General features: G+C 44.6%; 1 protein-coding gene and 1 pseudogene across 1 annotated transcript in view; one reads left to right on the forward strand and one right to left on the reverse strand.

Annotated features, from left to right (window-relative positions):
• LOC140208715 (uncharacterized) overlaps positions 1-13,540 on the forward strand; it is a 112,949-nt gene that overhangs the window by 64,157 nt on the left and 35,252 nt on the right. The gene's annotated exons all lie outside the window — the stretch shown is intronic.
• LOC140208705 (uncharacterized) overlaps positions 6,756-13,540 on the reverse strand; it is a 72,960-nt pseudogene continuing 66,175 nt past the window's right edge.

A 13,540-nucleotide genomic window follows, 5' to 3' on the forward strand; every position in this document is an offset into this window, starting at 1 on the left:
AATCATAAGATCATGAGATACAGCAGGAGAATTCCTCCTCATTTCTGGTCTAAATTGATTTCCATCTCATCTGAGAGTCTGCCCCCTGGTCCTGGGCTCTGCACTATGGGAAACGTCCTCTCACATCCTTTCTATCTCGGGTTTTACAGTATTCAGGAACTTCCAAACTCCTGTGGGAACAGGCACAGAAACATCAAACACCATGAGCTATGATCTTGTTAGGTAGCCTCATGTGCAGCACCTTGTTAAAGACCATCTGAAAATCCGAACAAACAGCATCCACTGCCTCTCCTTTGTGTGTCCTGCCTGTTGTTTCATCAGAGAATTCCAACAGATCTGTCAGGCAAGATTTCTCCTGAAGAAAACCATGCCTACTTTGGCCGTACTGTATTGTGCACCTCCAAGTACCCTGAATCCTCATCGTTAATGGACTCCAACATCTCCCCACCTACTGAGGTCAGACTAACTGTCCTATAATTTTCTTTCTTATCCCTCCCTCCCCTCTTAAAGAACGGAGTGGCATTTGCAACTTTCTAGTTCACCATAACCATTCCCAAATCTAGTGATTCTTGAAAGATCATTACTCATTCCTTAAGAGAAACATGAGGGGGAATTTCTTCACTCAGAGGCGGTGAGGTTGTGGAATGGGGTGCCAGTGCAAGTGGCAGGTTCGATTTCAACATCTCAGAGAAGATTGGATGGGTTCATAGATGGGAGGGGGAATATGGTCCCAGTGGAAGTTGCTGGAACTCAGCAGATTGATAGGTTGGCACAGACCAGATTGGCCGAATGGCATTATTCTGTGCTGTCGTGCTCTATGTCCTTAATGTCTGCACAAACTCTTCAGCTCCCTCTTCCTGAACCCTTGGGTTTACACCATTTGGCCGGGAGTCTTATCTACCTTCAGACCTTCCAGCTTCCAAAGCACATTTTCTCCTCTGTAATAGCACCTATTCTCACTTCTGCCCCAATATTCTTGAGGTCTTGGCATTTTTGGGGGAAAAAAAGATGCAAAGTCAGGGTAAGGGATGTAGAGGGGACAGGGGAGGAAGAAGTCCAAGGTGGGAGGTCATGGGTGAAACTGGAGATGGGGAGGGGTGAAGTAATATAGCCAAGGATAAAGTTTTCCTCAACGAAACCAGGATTGAGCACTCCATGCCACCGTGTGTAAAACTAATAAGAAGTACACAATACTAAAGTTAAATGAAAGCACTATCCAGAAAAATGAAGAAATGGTCACTATGGAAGATCAAGTTATCCATTCATGTCCCTCCAGAGAGACATCCCGCGATCTGAGTAGACAGATTCCGCGCAAACTGAGAAATGATTATGCTTTGCGATGCCTGCACCTCAAGTTTTACCAGCTGCAGCTGAAAAACAATAATTATTATAGGTTGACAAACTCTCTATAGACGGACGATCGCTAGACATGAAGTCTTGGTTTCTAGAACTGCACGTGGCAATGAATTCCACAGATCCACCACCCTCTGTCTAATCTCACCTTCGTTCCAGAAGGACGCCCCTCTGTTCCGAAACAGTTTCCTCTGGTCCTAGACTCTCCCACCATGGGACATACCAGTCTACTCAGGTCTTTCAACATTCGATAAGTTTCAATTATATCACCTTTCATTCTTTTGAATTTCAGTGAATACAGGCCCAGAATCATCAAATGGTCTTCACAGGACAAGACATTCAATCCTTTAGACTCTCTCCAGTCTTAGCCCATCCTTTCTAAGATAAGGGGTGCAAAACTGCTTACAATAATCTAAGTGAAGCTTCACCAATGCTTTATAAAGCCTCAACATTAAGTTCTTGCTTTTATATTCTAGTCCTCCTGAAATCGCATTTGGCCTCACTGCCACCTCAACTTATAAATTATCCTTTAGGGAATCCTGCACAAGGGCTCCTAAGTTTAGACTATTTAGAAAATAGTGTACCCCAGTATTTCTTTTCCCAACGTGCATGACTATACGCTTCCCTACACGGTATTCCATCTGCCATATTTACACCCATTCCTTGAATCGTCAAAGTCCTTTTATAGCCTTTCTGCCTGGCCTTTTATAGCCTCTTTTATAGCCTCTCTGCCCGGTCCTCCAGCTATCTTGATATCATTGGCAAACTTTCCAATAAAGCTATCAATTCTGCCATCCAAGTCCTGTGGAACATCACTAGTCACCGGCAGCCAAACAGAAAACGTCCCCTTTATTACTATCCTTTGCCAATCAGCCACTGTTTTATCCATACAATAATCTTTCATGTAATGTCATGGATTCATAACTTGTTAACTAGCCTCATGTGTGGCACCTTGTCAAAGACTTTCTGAAAATGCAGATGTACATCATTACCCGATTCTCCTTTGTCTAGCTTGCTTATAATGACTTCAATAAATTCAAAGAATTTCAACACACTTTCTAGGCAAGATTTTCCTGGAGGCAAACATGCTGAGTGCCGATTTTATCACGTGCCTCGAAATGCCCTGGAAACACATCCCCAACATCCGACTTCAATATCTACCCAACCAGTGAGGTCAGACGAACTGTACTAAAATTTCCGTTCTTCAATCTCTCTCCCTTCTTGAGTAGTGGGGATACATTTCTGAATTTGCAGTCTTCCGCAACCATACCAGACTCACTCCACTGATTCTTGAAACTTCATTGCTCATCCCTCCACAATCTCTTCGGCCACCTCTTCCAGAACTCTGGGATGTACACCATCTAGTCCAGGTGATCTATTTACCTTCAGACCTTTCTGTTTGCCAGGAACCTTCTCTCGAGTAACGACAACTTCACACACTTCTGACCACTGACATCTGGACATACAGCATCCCACTAGGTGCATCCACAATGAAGACTGGTGTGAAATACTTATTCAGTTCAGCCGCCATCTCCTTGTCACCCACCCTCCCCAGGCATCGTTTTCCCCCGGTCCGACATCCACTCTTGCCTCTTTTACACTTCATAGACCTGAAGAAACATTTGGTATCATCTTGTAACTTCGTATTCCATCTTTTTTTTCTTAATTAATTTTTTAGTTGCCTCTTGTTGGTTTATAAAAGCTTCCCAATCATCTAGCTTCCCACCAATTTTTGCTCTGTTATATGCCCTCTCTCTGGCTTTTATGTTGGCTTTGCCTTCTCATTAGCCGTGGTTGTATGACGCTCTCTTTAGAATAGTCGTTCCTTTTTCAATGTATATATCCTGTGTCTTCCGAATTGCTTCCCGCATTTACAGCCTTTGATGCTTTACCGTCATCCCTGCCAGTGTTTTTTGTCTGTTATCAAATTTGGCCAATTCCCCTCTCATTCCTCTGTATTTGTCCTTATTCCACGGTTATATTGATAGATCTCACTTTAGCTTCTCCTTCTCAAATTTCAGTGTGAATTCAATTATATTAAGATCATTCTCTCCTCAGGGTTCTTTTACCTTAAGTGCACTAATTCGGTTCATTGCACAACACCAAATCCAGAATAACTGATCCCCAGCTGGGCTCAACATGGTGAGCAGTGACCAGTGATGTGCCTCAGGGATCTGTTCTGGGACACTTACTCTTCATCATATTTATAAATGACCTGGATGAGGAAGTGGAGGGATGGGGTAGCAAGTTTGCTGATGACACAAAGGTTGGTGGTGTTGTCAATAGTGTGGAGGGCTGTCAGAGATTACAGCGGACATTGATAGGCTGCAAAACTGGGCTGAGAAGTGGCAGATGGAGTTCAACCCAGATAAGTGTGAGATGGTTCATTTTGTTAGGTCAAGTATGATGGCAGAATGTAGTATTAATGGTAAGATCTTGGCAGTGTGGAGGATCAGAGGGATCTTGGGGTCCGAGTCCACAGGATGCTCAAAGCAGCTGCACAGGTTGACTCTGTGGTTAAGAAGGCGTACGGTGTATTGGCCTTCATCAATGGTGGAATTGAATTTAGGAGCCGAGAGGTAATGTTGCAGCTATATAGGACCCTGGTCAGACCCCACTGAAGAGTACTGTGCTGAGTTCTGGTCGCCTCACTACAGGAAGGATGTGAAAGCCATAGAAAGGGTGCAGAGGAGATTTACAAGGATGTTGCCTGGATTGGGGAGCATGCCTTATGAGAATAGGTTGAGTGAACTTGGCCTTTTCTCCTTGGAGCTACAGAGGATGAGAGGTGACCTGATAGAGGTGTATAAGATGACAAGAGGCACTGATCATTTAGGGCAGTCAGAGGCTTTTTCCCAGGGCTGAAATGGCTGCCACAAGAAGGCATGGGTTTAAGGTGCTTGGGAGTAGGTACAGAGGAGATGTCAGGGGTAAGTATTTTACTCAGAGAGTGGTGAGTGCATGGTATGGGCTGCCGACGATATTCCAGATAACTGTGTATCAAGAGTTCCGATGAAGGGTCTTGGCCCAAAACATTGATTCCCATCGATAGATGCTGCCTGACCTGTTGAGCTCCTCACATACATTGTCTTGTTGCTCTAAACTTCCAGCATCTGCTGTATCTCTTGTGTCCCATATACTGGTACGTTTCTGGAAAGGAGACACAGGTAGGCAGAGAGGGTGCTGTGGCTGTGTTGGTAAAAAGTCAAATCAAATCAAATCATCAGGAAGGTGGCATAGGGTTGGAAAGCAAACATTAAAAAAAAATCACCCAACAGTCTGATAGAATTTCTAAACTATCTATTTTCATCAAAAATAAACATGATTATATGAGTATAATGAGTATATATGAAAGTCTGATAAAAAAAAACACAGGCCAGAAAACTTAATTGAGAAGCCAACTCAGAAAAATGTATTACCACTATGGAAGAAATAACTAACCAGTGGAATGAGTATCACCCTCCTTGGGAGGCATCCCAATGATCTGAGCAGATGAAATGGTGACAAGGAAGCATCGAGCCCCTGACTGAGAGTTGGAGACCTCTTCCCTGAAACAGAGGGATTCCTCGCAGAAATACAGGCCAAGGTGGTTAACAAAGAAAATAAATCAAAAATGCATAAAATACAAACAAGCAAGGTGATTAATGCAGAAAATGCCAAGAGAAACCAGACACAGTCCAACACATTCTGGGATCCTGCAGCAGTTGAACTCAATCGGATTACGTACACAGGTACAATCAAATAGCAAATATCATTCACTAAAACCTTGCTTTAAAATATAAACTTATGAATGACCACCGTAACTTCATAAAGGCACCATAAATTCAAGCCTGATCCGGTTTTAGAGTCAAAATCTCACAATTTATATGATAGTCAATACATTATTTCAGATAGGACAATCCATAATAACCATCCAGATATAATATTACAGGATAACCAAGCAGGAACAACTCCCTCAATAGATAAAACCATTCCCAACACACATGTTCCTCGACCAGTGGAGCACCTCACCACAGGCATTGTTTCTGTCATCAGTCAGACAACCAAATTACTTTCTCTGTCAATCAGCTTCCAAATGTTGCTACTCTGTCATTTATTGCACACCCTGCTGCTGATTCCCTTCTCCTCATCATACGTTCTTACCCCGACCATCGTCCAGAGCCCCAAACTCTGCCCTGTGCAGACTCGCCTCTGGTTTCTGACCCTGCTCCGTTCAACATCCAACTAATGGTTTCTCATTCTGTTTTCAGTCTTGAGAGGACAGTGGCTTTTTCTAACAACCCTGGCAGCTATGTAGGATGCTGGTCAGAACCCACTTGGAGTACTGTTCTCAGTTCTGGTTGCCTCACTACAGGAAGGATGTGGAAACCACAGAAGGGGTGCAGAGGAGATGTACAAGGATGTTGCCTGGATTGGGGTGGGGGGGACATGCTCTCTGAAGACAGGTTGAGTGAACTCGGCGTTTTCTCCTTGGAGTGAAGAAGGATGAGAGGTAACCTGACAGAGGTGTATAAGATGATGCGAGGCATTGATCGTGTGGATAGCCAGGGGCTTTTTTGCCCCAGGGCTGCCACAAGAGGACACAGATTTAAGGTGCTTGGGAGTAGGTAGAAAGGAGATGTCTGCAGTAAGTTTTTATGCAGAGAGTGGTGAGCGCCTGGAATGGGCTGCCGACGACAGTGGTGGAGGTGTATACGATCAGGTATTTTAAAAGACTTTTGGATTGGTACATGGAGCTTAGAAAAGCAGAGGGCTATGGGTAACCCTAGTAATTTTTAAGGTAGGGGCATGTTTGGTTAAACTTTGTGGGCTGAAGGGCCTGTATTGTGCTGTAGGTTTTCTATGTTTCTTTGTTAACCCTTCAGAAGCAGGGAAAATGACCTATAATGTGGAAATAAGAAGGTGAACTACCAATGTCATTCTTCCTCAGCCCAGGGATTTGAGGGGTGAAGAACATGTCAGCTAGAACTGCAGTCAATTTGACTTCTTCAGTCTGCAGAAAATTCAAGGGGAACCCCTTCACCCACACAGTGGTGACTGTTTGGAACCCATCACCACAGGGAGAGCAAGAGGGGAACAACAGGGGAGGATTTAAAAGGACTATCGTGGAACAGAATCACTGGCAGGGTCCAGCTGGCCTGAGTTGACTCTTTACTGTACACTAGGTGCATTATAAATTCACTAAGTACCAGAGACAAGAATTCGAACAGAACTGATTTATTTGCCTCAGATCCAGGATATTAAACAACAGTCCCATTAAAGGTGAATGTGCAGCAGAAGAAACTCCTCCCATGCCCAGTGACTAGGGCGCAGAACTGGGTGTGGTGAGCAGCAGCAATAATTGCAGAGTTCAGCACCGACAGTCACTCTCGAAATTGCATTCAGCAACGGTGATGGACAAATATCCAGCATTCAGCTTATTGAAACTTCCTCCCAGTGTGAACCCGGTAGTGTGTCACAAGGTTAAATGACTGAGTGAATCCCTTCCTACATTCACAGCAGGTGAACGGTCTCTCCCCAGTGTGAACTCAATGATGCACATTTGATGGAGATGGCTGAGAGAAACTCTTTCCAATGTCTGAACAGGTGAAAGGCCTCGATCCAATGTGAACTCGTTGGTGTCTCTGCAGGTGGAATGACCGAGTGAAACCCTTCCCGCAGTCTGAGCAGGTGAATGGCCTCTCTCAAGTGTGAACTCTCTGATGTACCTTCAGTTTAGATGATGAAAGGAATCCCTTCCCACAGTCTGAGCAGGTGAATGGCCTCTCCCCAGTGTGAACTCGCTTGTGCACCAGTAGGTCGGATGACTGAACGAATCCCTTCCCGCAGTCTGAGCAGGTGAACGGCCTCTCCCCAGTGTGAACTCGCTGATGTACCTTCAGGTTAGATGACCAAGTGAATTCCTCCCCACAGTCAGAGCAGGACTGATGATTGAGTGAATCACTTGCTCCAGTTCTTCAGTATCTGGACAGAGACAGAAAAACTGGTGTATTGTTTTGAAGATTCCTGCAGAGAGATTCCTTGTCGTTATTAATCTGTAAAAAGATTTACAAAATCCATCAATGGGTGAAGGACATTTCAGATGAGATCACTCGAGTTGCCAAGGTGTGAACTGACTTCACACTGTTACAGTAAGGATCAACCCAAGTTGGAAGGAGAAATCATCTTCTAACTGGGCACAGTGTTGGTATCTGGAATCAAACTCCCTGATGCTCTTCCTGTCTCAATAAGAATGGGGCATTTCTGCCATCTCAAATCTCTGACTTGGCTCAGTTTGACTCTCTCTATTGGTATTATTCCCTGTTCCCACTGAGCTGTATGGGTGCCCGACCCCAAAGGAACTGAAACACTCTCACACAAATAGCCTTTGTTGACCTGCAGCTGGGACCTTCTTTTATGCACTGTTAATTTAAAGTGCCGCAGTTTTAATGCCATATAAAAATTTGCTGCTGAGATGAATGGTTGGTCTGTTAAAAGGAATTAGAGTGAATATTAGTATTATTTCAGGTTCTTGTCACAGTCATAGAAAAGTACAACACAGAAACAGACCCTTTGGCCCATCTAGTTTGTGCTGAACTATTTAAATGTTTTATTCCCATATCCCTACCATCCAGGTACCTACACAAACCTCTTAAATGGTGAAACTGAGCTCGCATTCACCACTTCTGCTGGCTGCTCATTCCACACCTGGATGACCATCTGTGTGAAAAAGTTTCCCCTCATGTTCCCCTTAACGTTTCACCTTTCACCCTTAACCCATGGCCTCTGGTTGTAGTCCCACACCATCTCAGTGGTTAAAGCCAGCTTGCATTTACCCTATCTATAACCCTCATAATTTTGGTACAATTCCATCAAATCTTTCCTTAATCTTTTACATTCCAAGGAATAAAGTCCTGACCTGTTCAATCTTTCCTTATAACCAAGTCCTCCAGACGTAGCAATATCCTTCTGAATTTTACTTCTTTCCTCTAGGTAGGTGACCAAAACTGCACACAATAGTCCCAAGTTAGGCATCACCAATTTCTCATACAGAGTCAACATAGCATCCATCTCCTGTACTCAGTACATTGGCTTATGAAGGCCAATGTGCCAAAATCCTTCTTTCTCCAGCAACTTTTGCGTCAGCACAGTACACACAGGTAACAACAGTTTCTGTATTGTACATAAATATTTCCCCTGAACCCTCCCCCAGGTGACTGACGGTGGTGAACTCAGTGATGGCAATGCCAATGAATATGAAGGGAAGGGCAGTAGTCTGTCTCATTGGAGTCTGGCACATTTGCGATGTGAAAGCTACTTGTTGCCCAGGACAAGGTGTTGGATATCATTATGGATCCAGAGAGAGTGGGTCAAAACATGTTCTCACGGGTAGAAAAGTCCAGAACAAGAGGAGGTGGAACAAGCAACAGACACAAAATGCTGGAGGAACTCAGCAGGCCAGGCAGCATCTATGGAAAAGAGTACTAATGCTGAGTTCCTCCAGCAATTTGTGTGTGTTGCTCGGATTTCCAGCATCTGCAGATTTTCTCTGGTTTGTGACTGGAGGCAGAACAAAGGTGATTTTCTCAACAGCTGATGTGAGAGATTTTGTTCCCTTTCTCCGAGTTCCCGATCCTTGCATTTAGACAGCTGGAGCTCAGCTCTGTCTGAGAGACCCATCGGTTCCCATTCCCTCATCAGCCGGAAGCCCCCTGGGGCCCGTATAGTGATCGAGAGAGAAAGGGAAGAATCGGTGTTGGAAAAAGTCCGACCAGAGAATCGTTCTTACCTGCAATCGGATGCACACGAGGCCGGTTGTGTACTGTGCGCATGCGTGATATTCGGGAACATCGGCAACCCTGACGCCAGCGCATTCAATCGGTGAGTCAGCGACTGCGTAATTTAAACGCTAGGCGTTCTGGGTAATCACGATGCCATTAAAAGTGTCTGCAAGCACCGGTTCCATGCCCATGGATCAGTGTTTGTATGTACAAAAAACTCAGCACCTGTTTTAATGCAGACAGCAACTCCCATAAACAATATACTGAATATCAACAGGCATTCCCTGTGTTTCATGCCAAAGTAAAACCCTCTTACAATGCAGATATAAAAAACAAGAGATTCTGCAGTTGCTTGACATGTACACACACAAACACACACGCAAAATGCTGGAGCAACATCCTGGACCGAAGTGACTGTAATGTGCTGTAGGTTCCTGTGATTCTATGTAATTCAGCGGAAGTCTCTTCTCCCAGGGAGTGGTGACTTGTTCCAACCTGTTATCACAGGGAGAGTGAGAGCTGAACGGCAGGGATAGATTTTAAAATACCTGTGCACCAACAGTTTCGCACTGGGATTCGGCCGTTCATCTGCTCCGTGTGTGCGAAATGACTCATTCACTTAATCCACTTTATGATGCTCGGGTGAGTTTACAATAAAATAGAGGCCACATTTCTGTCCGGAGTGAGCAAACAGGTTTACTCAATCATCCCAGCTGGTGCAACGCCAGCAACTTCACATCAGGGAGGAACTTCAAATCAGCTCTATGTTAAATATTTAACCATCAAGGTAACTGAGGGACTATTAGAAACATAGAAAATAGGTGCAGGAGTAGCCATTCGGCCCTTCGAGCCTGCACCGCCATTCAGTATGATCATGGCTGATCATCCAACTCAGGACCCTGAACCTGCCTTCTCTCCATACCCCCTGATCCCTTTAGCCACCAGGGCCATATCTAACTATCAATCGTCCTCTCCATTATATAATCAGTTCAACATGACTTGCCTTTCATAAGTCTATTTTTTCTGTTATTGTCACACTTTGTTGAAGTGTTAGTTCTGAGACTGATTATCATTTGCAAGGCTTTCCTACACTGAGGTTAATCTGCCTGATCTAGGATCGCTAGATTTATCCTTGCATCTCTTTTGAGCAAAAATACTGTATATCCTATTCTCTAGTCCTCAGATGCACCCCAAAGCTGTAGATGTTGGAAGATTCTGACCACAACTTCACAGTTTCCTCACATACAATCTATCTGTACCAGATGATACATCCACATTCAGTTCAGCTGGCATTTATGGCAAATCCTCTTTTTCAACATCTCCCCAGAACAGAGCCTCATCTTCCTTTTCTGTTACTGTCAAAATCTGCAGTTCTTGCGGCTGCTCATCGCACCCAGGACCGAACCCTAGTCACTGAGCATTGGAGGAGTCAGTTCTGCTGATGTTAGCCCTAAACTAGAGTGGTGTTTAATATTATGGATCTGTGAAAGACAAATTAGTTCTGTATCAAATCCCGTGTCTCAGGTACTTACTGTCTCTACCACACTCACGATGTACAGTAGAGAGGCCACTCGGCCCATTTAGTTCCTGCCCATGTTTCTGTTCCATATCAGTATATCACAATCTATCCCTGCCATTTCCCTCTCACTCTCCCTGTGATGACAGGTTACAACATGTCACCACTCCGTGGGATAGGAGATTTCCCTTGAATGTCATAGAATCATAGAAACCTACAGGACATTACAGACCCTTCGGCCCACAATGTTGTGCCGACCATGTAACCTACTCTAGAAACTGCTTCGAGTTACCCAACCGTATAGCCCTCTATTTTCATAAGCTCCATGTACCTTTCTAAGATTCTCTTACAAGACTTCATTGTATCCACCTCCACCACCGTCGCTGGCAGTGCATTCCACACAAACACCACTCTTTGTTTAAAAAAACTTAGCTCTGACATCTCCTCTGTACCTATTTCCAAGCAGCTTAAACCTATGCCCCCTCGTGTTATCCGTTTCAACCCTGGGAAAAAGCCTTTGGCTATTCACACGACCAATGCCTCTCATCATCTTATTCACCTGCAAGAAATTTTCTGCATGCTTTTCTCCAGGCTGAATAAGACGATGAGCTCACTGTGGTTTTAACGTTCTTCAGGGCTCTGGACTAAGGTGCTGAAGCTCCTTCTTCCCTGCTCTTTTCAACGTTTTGGGTCATTTTCACTAATTTCAAAGGACTGTGTCTCAGACAGCTGGGTTGTTGCAATGTGCCTCTAAAGTCTGACAGGAGACGAGCGAGTGAATCTTTGATGGAGCAGAGTCAGAAAACAAAGAGTTGTCAGCCTGATTCAAGGCTTTGGGGCTCCAGAAAGAGAGTGGACTTAAAGTTTACAAGGAGGAGGAGGAAGAGAAATCAGGCCGGCAGGATATGGCTACAAATGAAAGGTCAGAAACATTTTGAAACAGTTTGATTGGAAGAAAAAGGTGGTTAATTTCTGCAAATTAGTGGTGGAAATCAACAGATCAGGCAGCAAATGTGGAGTGGAATAAATAGACAACGTTTAGGACGAGCCCCTTCAGCATACCTAGACTGTGTACTCCTCTGCTTAGTTGCTGCCTGAACTGCAGAGTTCCTCTAGCATTTTGTGTGTGTGTGTGTGTGTATGTGTCTCTGTACTGTATTTCCAGCAACTGCAGAATCTCTTGAGTTTTATATCTACATTTGTAAGAGGATTGTACTTTGGCATTAGATACACGGTGATATTGAGTATATTTTTTTACGGGAGCCGCTTTCTGCATTAAAACAGCTGCTGAATTTTCTATATGCACAAAAAAAACTGAGCTATGGACGTGGAACTGGTGTATGCAGAAACTTTTAATGGCACCATGATTAGCCATAAAGCCGTGCGATAGAAATTTCGCCCTTGCCGAAGCACCGATCAAATGCGCAGGCGTCGGCGTTGTGACGTTGCCGAATATCACGCATGCGCGCAGTATACGGAAGGCCTCAAAAGACCGACAGCAGGTAAGAGCGCGTCCCCGGGGATGAGGGAGAAGGTGAGGGGAGACATGGAAAGGGGAGAGCGGAGGGGGAGGGACAATTGCTGTGATCTCCGGGCACCATGACCCGCAATCCCGGGACAGTCCTGCTCTCTTCCCTCTCTCTCAGCCCCACCATCCGTACACGGGCCCCGGGGAGCTTCCGGCTGATGCGGGAATGGGAACCGATGGGTCTCTCAGACAAAGCTGAGCTCCAGCTGTCTAAATGCAAGGATCGGGAACTCGGAGAAAGGGAACAAAATCTTTTACATCAGCTGTTGTGAAAATCACCTTTGTTCTGCCTCCAGTCACAAACAAGAGAAAATCTGCAGAGAGGGCACAGTTTTAAGGTGCTCGGAAGCAGGTACGAAGGAGATGTCAGGGGTGTTGTGTTCTCTATACGTACCATGCGTTACTGATAACAAACCATATTCTGCAGAATTGATCTTTTATTTAACAGCAGAAAAAAACAAGTTTTACACTGCCATGCTTCTTGATAATTCTTCATTTCTGCGCATGCTGGGAACTCTGTCCACTCACGTCCTGACACGTGATATCACCACAAGGGGTAAGTTTTTTACACAGAGTGGTGAGTGCGTGGAATGGGCTGCCGGCGACTGTAATGAAGCCGGATACAATAGGGTCTTTTAAGAGGCTCATGGATAGGTACATGGTGCGTAGAAAAATAGAGGGCTATGGGGAACTCTAGGTAATTTTTAAAGTAAGTAATGTCTGGCACAGCATTGTGGGCCAAGGGGCCTGTATTGTGCTGTATTGTATTTGTTGTATAAATGGGGAAGTCACTTACCCATGACCTCTGGTTGTCGTCCCGCCCAACATCAGTGGAAAAAGCTGCTTGCATTTACCCTATCTATACCCTCATACCTTTTTAAACTTCCAACAAATCATCAAAGCAATGTATAATATCCTTGTTTATGCTTAGAGCCTTTTTTAGATGTATAAAATGATGAGGGGCATTGATCGTGTGGATAGCCAGAGGTTTTTCCCCAGGGCTGAAATGGCTAACACGAGGGGCATAGTTTTAAGGTGCTTGGAAATAGGTACCGAGGGGATGTCAGGGGTAAGTTTTTTTTACACAGAGAGTGATGGGTGTGTGGAATGCACTGCCAGCAGTGGTGGTCGAGGCAGATACAATAGGGTCTTTTAACAGCCTCTTAGGTAGGTACATGGAGCTTAGAAAAATAGAGGTCTATGTGTTAGGGAAATTCTAGGCAGTTTCTAGAGTAAGTTTCATGGTTGGCACAACATTGTGGGCTGAATGGCCTGGAATATGCTGTAGATTTCTATGTTCTATGTTGAACAGCAAAATTACTTTGGCTACCCTACAATGCTCTGATAACTCTCCCATTACTAAGGATGATTTAATTATCTCTG

This window comes from Mobula birostris, chromosome 13 (assembly GCF_030028105.1).
Source record: "Mobula birostris isolate sMobBir1 chromosome 13, sMobBir1.hap1, whole genome shotgun sequence".
In the NCBI taxonomy this organism is placed as follows: domain Eukaryota; kingdom Metazoa; phylum Chordata; class Chondrichthyes; order Myliobatiformes; family Myliobatidae; genus Mobula; species Mobula birostris.